Source organism: Phodopus roborovskii, unplaced genomic scaffold (assembly GCF_943737965.1).
Source record: "Phodopus roborovskii unplaced genomic scaffold, PHOROB, whole genome shotgun sequence".
In the NCBI taxonomy this organism is placed as follows: domain Eukaryota; kingdom Metazoa; phylum Chordata; class Mammalia; order Rodentia; family Cricetidae; genus Phodopus; species Phodopus roborovskii.
In genome coordinates this window covers 3,736,141-3,743,298 of record NW_026126484.1, presented here as the reverse complement: position 1 = coordinate 3,743,298, position 7,158 = coordinate 3,736,141, and the positions used below count along the sequence as shown (strand labels likewise).

The 7,158-nt window shown below is 38.0% G+C and overlaps 1 pseudogene; it reads left to right on the top strand.

Annotated features, from left to right (window-relative positions):
• Positions 1-6,051: 6,051 nt before the first annotated feature.
• Positions 6,052-6,149, top strand: LOC127229632 (uncharacterized; annotated as a pseudogene).
• The last annotated feature ends 1,009 nt before the right edge of the window (positions 6,150-7,158 follow it).

Here is a 7,158-nt window from a genome sequence, read left to right as displayed (position 1 = left end):
ACACTCCTTAAAGGATGCATCTGTTAGGATGTACTCTTGTTAGGTGATGCACACTGTACTTTGAGAGTCTGTAGGTCTAAATTTCGGTAACTAGTAAACTTAGCTTTTCCGATGAGAAAGTATACAGAGAACTATGTTCTAGATAAATTAAAGCCCTTCCAAGTCTCAAGTCTTACATGAAAAAAGAACACAAGGAATATTCAAGTCTATGAAATTCTACATCTCCAGGTATGATTCACCCTGCACCTGTGGCTTCTCACTCACATGTAACAAGTGCTACATAGGAACTAAAGTTTGGATATGTTTCTCAGCCATGTTGCCTGGATCCTAGCTTTATTGCCCTGTCTCTCCATTTGAGTCTCAGATCTAGTGGGGATGTCAAGTGCATATGTGAGCAAGGCCACAATTATGTTTTGTTAGCATTTGTAGTTAAAAAAGAAAAGATAGTAAATGCTAAATCTGTACAGTGTCCATAGGATCATTAGTGGCTTGATACACTCAAACTTTTAAGTCTGGTGATGTGAGTGTTACTGAATAGGTATTTGAAACAGGAAGACTGAAAGCAAGATGAACGCTGATTCTGTAGTGGAACAATACATTCCATTTCTAAAATTATTGCCTTGGTTATTCTAAAAGATGCTATTTCTGTGGTTTACACTATCAGGGCAGAATACTGCATAGAACTTGAATTCTTGACTCTTGACTCTGTCTCAGCCAGCTACTCTCACTTTGATGACTAGACATTTTCACAAGACACGAAAACGTTGAAATATGCCTGTCTAAATTATTTTGCCAAAATATTTATGTTTTGTGTATAACACTAGAAAGATTAATATCTGCTCATGGGTGTTATAGAGCTAATGTGAACAAGAGTATGTGAACTCCTAGGTCACTCAAACTTGAGTGAGGCACAATAGAAGGTTTTATTTCTCTCCTTTTGCTTCTCCTAAACTGTACCTATTCCTGCTGCTGCAGACTCTGGACTAGCCTGGTGGGATATATGTGGGATAGGTGGAGGGTTTTAAGAGGAAAGAAGGAAAGTAATAAAAGAAATAATGGAAGCAGTCCTTCAGATCACCCATCTGCAGAGTCATGATGTGTGGCTGTGAGGATGGGAAGTGTCTATGTACAAGTGGCTCTTATTTTTCCTAAAGCTTTGGAGTCGTTAGCCCATATACATAAACCAACACAGATAAAAATTGAATCATTTATGAAGCACTTCCTATGTGTCACACTTAATCCACTTTGCTTCCCACACTATTGGACCAGTGAGAAGTCACAAACTAGGCAAAGAAAGTGATGCTAGAGTTTCATAAGTGTCCTTGAAAGAATTAACATTGTGAATTAAGGAAATACTTGCAAGTGGGAAGATTATTGCAGGAAATTTGTAGAATTAGAGCAGCATCTCCCTCAGAAACTGAAAGCTATGCATACATAGCTCAACCACTCAGCAAAGGACAAGCATTAGACCCTTCTTTATAAATCTGGGGAGCAGAAATTCATCATAGACAAGTTGAGAAACAGTAAAGGGTTCAACCCCACAGAGGTTTGGGGCCTTGTGTTTTTAGATTATGCTGTGTAATTTAATTGTGAAGCTTTGTCTAGACTCACCTTTTAAACTTGTGGGGTTGCGTAATTGGATGTGGGGTTTGAAAGGAAAAAAATTGACAATGGTAAAAGTTTTCTGAATGTCTAACAGCCAAAAGTTTATTCAAAATCAAACACATAAGGAATTCAAGCTTGTGGCCATGCTCACCTATGCTGTATCACATGACTGTACTGTATCCTTGGTTGTCAGCAGAACAGTACACACTGGACTGGACTGTGAATGCCATAATGCCACAAACCACCAATGAACACTATCCCAAACACCCTAGCTCACATTCCAGACTACTGTCTGCGAGGAACTGCAGTGTTTCTACTCTACACACAATGTTTCCTACTCTCACAGAAACATGACATTTTAGTTATAGAAAATGGGGGGTTTTAAAAATATTTTCCTTAGCACATAAATATCTAATTAATAGGTCTCTAATGTGTTGGAATGTTTGATTTTAGAAATTATTTGAATTTCTGAATAGAGTTTTGTGAAATTTTCTTGGGAACAATTTAGAATTTTTTTTTTGTTTTATTTTTTGAGACATGGTTTCTCTTCGCAATAGTCCTGGCTGTTCTGAAACTCACTTTATAGACCAAGCTGCCCTCAAGTTCAGAGATCTGCTGCCTCTGCATCTCAAGTGCTGGGATTAAAAACGTGTGCCACCATTGCCCTACTCAGTTTAGAATTTTAATAACTTCTGAAATGTCTCTAAACACACGTCTGCATTTTTATGTCACATTTATGCAAAGAAATATTCTCAGTACTGGTAATTATATAAAAATATATGTCAATTCTGAAAGCCTTTGCATAGACTCTATATCTTATACAGTTAAAAAGAAAACCAAAATTTGATTAATACAAAAATAAGCACATTTTTATAATTAGCATGCAAATTTGTTTTCATTTTAATAAAAGAATCCAAAGGATTGTTTCAAAATAAAATTTTAGCATTTATTATCAATAATGCTTGATGTAGATCTGATTTTATACCTATAAATCTGGGATTGCAATGAGTTTTTGTGCATGAAAGGGATCATATGTTAGTAGGAAAAGTTTAGGAAGCTTTGACCCAGATCATCTTGGGAAGGACATCATTGACCTGGCACTATGGCCAGGAGATGTTTAAAGTTGGATCCTTTAAAGTTCAGGAGGTTGTCTGCCATCCCTTCAGATGAAGATGAGAAAGGAAATTCTTTTCTTTTCTGTAGGCTCAGTTCTCTCTAATATCTTTGTTAAAAATTAGTTCATGTATCTTAAAAACAAAATCCTTGATTAATTTAGGTTGTGCCTTTTAAAGTCAAATAAGTACTTTTGGAATATAATGACCACATGTTTTAAATTTTGACTCTTATGTTGAATGTTAGAAAATGTCATACCTTCTCAATTAGAGTCAAGATCATTAATATCCAGACCTGTCAGTACAGGCCTGTAGTCTCAAATACCTGACAGACTCAGCACAGAGGGTCATAAATTCAAAGACTTCCTGGGCTACAGAGTGGATTAAAGGCCAGTATGGGAAAGTTAGGAAGATGCTATGTTCCTTGTCATTAGCTTTTTAGCTTTCCTCTGGGAAAAGACAACACATTGCTTTAACCAAGGACTGTGTATAGAGAAATTCCCTGGTGACCATATTAATTATTAATACCATTTTCAAAAGACATGAGATGATATGCTTGGCCAGTTACAGTTAGTGGATCACTTCTGTTGGAGTTGATTTAAACTCTGCAAATCCTGTCAACCAGCTGTGTAGCCTCCTGCCCACTAGGAGTGCTGCCATTTAGCCATTTATAAACTGAGTGAAACAGCTAGAGACCTCCTGGCAAGAGCATAGTTCAATCCTCAAATGGAAATGTCTACAGCTCTCATGTTGTAGATATGTGTCACATTTTGGAATACATTACTTGGTGATCATCCGATGTAGACTCTCATACATGATGAGAACATTTTCTATAGGATTTCTATCTGAAAACATCCCCTATCTTTTCAGTTCCTATAGGCAGGGATCCTGGCTCTCTGTTCTTGAGGATGCTAATTTCATCACTGACTCTGATTGTGAGATGATTTTCTTGGAAAACTGGGAAACTATTCTCTATAAATGCCCCAACTCCATTTCTGCCACTCTGCTGGAAAAGCCCTGTCCTTCTAATAAAAATCTTTCTAATAAAAATCAGGGTCAATTCATATAAAGGCAGAGGATACATCAGCTTGTCATAATGTGATCTGGTGTCCAGACTCATGATGAAACAGCCCTTCATCTGGGCTTCATTTCCAGTCAACAGTGTCAAAGAGCTGACTGGAAGGGACAGTGCTGAACTCTAATTTATCCAGTCAGTAAATGTTCCAGCACTAGCTATGTCCCTGCCATTATTATGGGAATAAAGAAGGAGACAACATAGATAGCAATTTGTATCCTTAAGAAAAGTACAGTCTAAATGATTGGGAAAGATGAAAACAAAACAAAAATGAAAAAACAAGGCACACAAAGAAAATGGAATAGGTTAGGTGATGAAAATTATCAACAAGAGAAATCAGGCAGAGCGGCAGTGGAGGGTTGTCTAAGGACATTGTGGAATTGTAGGTATGGTAGCAAAGGTCTGAATTGCCAAACAGGTAAGAGGACAGGAATCCAGTTGTGGGGGAAGAATCCCGGGGGCTGAAGCATCATGCTAGGCCAACATATGGTGGAGATGTGGATATCAAGCCCCAGGCAGCCAGGCTGGAGGACCTGAGGCAGAAGAAAGATAATAGTGTGGAATGGGAGGAAAGAGTGGAGAAAAATGGAGCCTGTAGGGTCTTAGACATCATTGAAAGAGTGCTTGTTTCCTCTCAATAAAGTGCTTTCTTTGTCCATCATGGGGTTCATTTTTCCTTAGTGATAGGTTCTCTGAGTTTTTATAAAGCAGTGACTTTAGTGCCTAGGTGACAACCTACTCAGTGTGAAAGCTAGTGTTCTGTCTTTCAGAACACTGTTGAGTTTGCACCATGTGTTCTGGAATTGTTTCTGTGGAGAAGCTGTAGACAAATTCATTATCTAACCTTTCTGAATGACTTGTTTCTGATGCCTATCTGCCTGTACAGATAACACTCAAGTTCTAGGACCTGTCTTGTAGCATTCAGTATTTTCCCCCGGAACATGCATTTTAAAGCTGATTTAGCCCTCTCTTCACTGCTAGATATTTTCTATGTCTTATTCAGTTCTCTTCTGAAAACCAATTATATTAATGTAGGATCACCAATCTCTACATTCCAAGTTGTTTTCTAGTTGCTGAAATCTATGGGGGTTTGTTTTACTTTCCTTGCAGTGAGCTATGTGGTGGTGTTAATTCTGTTTCTAGCAGTGTGTATTTGGTTATTGATACTTCTAATTTATTATTTCTTTTTCCTATTAATCTCCTCTTTGATGTTATCATTATTACTTATAATGTATTGTTGTAGGTTCCAGAGTCTTTTAAAAATGCCATCCAGTGATGGGAGATATCATTCTGTAAATATGCTTCTCTTGTTGGCAAATAGGGAAGCAAGATAGGCGGGGCTAGGAGACAAAGAGGATTTGAGGAGGAGGTAGGAGAAGATTCAACATGTAGTACAGAGAGACCAGAACTCCAGACCCTCTCTCCAGTAAGATAAGACCATGTGGAAATACTTAGATTGATAGAGATGGGTTAATATTTAAGACAGAGCTAGCCATTAAGAAATGCTAGTAATAGGCCAACAGCTTTATATCTAATATAGTGTTTCTATGTGTTATTTGGGGCTGGCGCAGCTCTGGGACCAGGCTGGCAGGAAAACAGGCTCGCAACAATCCAGGACTCTTATTCAAGATATTTTTCATTGATTCCATGTCCTCTTTCAATTTCCTTTATAGAAGAGATTTCTTCCTTAGAGTTTCTTTGTTTCAGAACAGATTCTTTAAAAAAAAAAAAAAAAAAAAAAAAAAGAAGCAAAAAACATCAACACATTGCTTTTATTACTAAGCTATGGGAAAATAAAGTATGCTTGAACCCTTGAATTCTTTATTACTTGTCCATGATTTAAAAATATAGAATTCCTTCAACCTTAGTTACACATGTGCAGCCAGCCCATTATACTATCTCTAATGCTTTAGTAGTACTCATCTACCCAATAATCATCAAAATAGTTCAACAGCTAGTTATGGGACATCTAGTAAGTATTAGACACTATTTTGTATACTCGGGGTAAAACAGATTAAAATCTTTGTCTCTGTGGATTTTCCACTGTAATAGAAGGAGACAAAAGTAAACAATAAGAAGATGTAGACTCACTTTATAATGTGTGGTAAGGCCAGGTGATTAGATTACCATTGGGCAATTCAGAGACAAAAATTGTTATACTTACAACTACAGTCAAGTGTTAGGATAAGTAAGGCTGTGTAGGGGCAGTCATCAAATGAGGGAACAAAGGGTGAAAAGTACAATTAAGAATCTATTCTGGTGCTTACTTCAGCAGCACATACACTAAAAATGGGAATGATACAGAGATTAGCATGGTTTCTGTGCAAGGATGACATTCAATTTGGATACTTTTTTTTGTATAGGAGAGCCATGGTTATTTTTCACATCTACATACTAGGTTGCCACTTTCCTCTGCAAGTCCCCCAGGACCCAATTCTTTGCTTATCAAGATTATGTGGCCTTCAGAGGTTCAGATGAAGGCTGGGGCATCTTGTAGATTGAGTAGGGAGACAGAGAAGGGATCTAGGCAACCTTGGGCAGGCAAGCCTTCATTGCTCTGTGAGTCTTCTCCCTTCCTGTTACACTTTAGATATGGTTTGAGTAGGTTATCCCAAACTTTATGTGTTGTAAGCTTGGTTCTTAGTGTCACTGCATTGATAGATGGTGGAATTTAAGGGAGTGGGAGTGACTTTGTGTGTGATGCTTACATATTTGGGTGCTACTTTGGAAGGGGTTGAGTTTTTGTGGAGTCCTAGCAAGTTCCCTTGGAGAAGGTTTATGACAAACTCCTTGGTGTCTGACCTTTCCTACCATGTGATTTCTACTACACACATTGCTATTATTGTAGCATCATCTCTATGGGCCCTTCATCAGAGGCCAAACAGATCAGGGCACTGCATATTGTACTTTCAGTCTCCAACATTGTGAGTTAAATCATCTTTCCTTTATAGACATCTTGTGGCAACAACAGCAAAGGAAATTGATTAGGTTAGTTTGCAAAGAGCTCTCCATACACTTAGATGGCCGGGGGGGGGGGTTCTATTCTGAGGAGAAAGGTTTCTGATATGGTTGTCTCCTTCAGTGACTCCAGACTTATGTTTGAATTTGTTTAGTTTTGTGAGATGACAGCAGCCCTGCCTTCCTTCTGAGTGGGAGGGCAGAAATTAGATGCTGTGCTCATGGCATTTAGCATTGTGCTTCATTGGCATCATAAAGAGCAAACTGATAGATAACAATTTCCTCATTTTAAAAGCAGTCCAGCTTCAGAGGGCTGATCTTCATTTTGGTGTGCAAGGAAATGAAATGGGAGTCTTATTATTAACTTTGTGCTTATGGATAACCACCTCTTTTGTGTTGGTCATATGA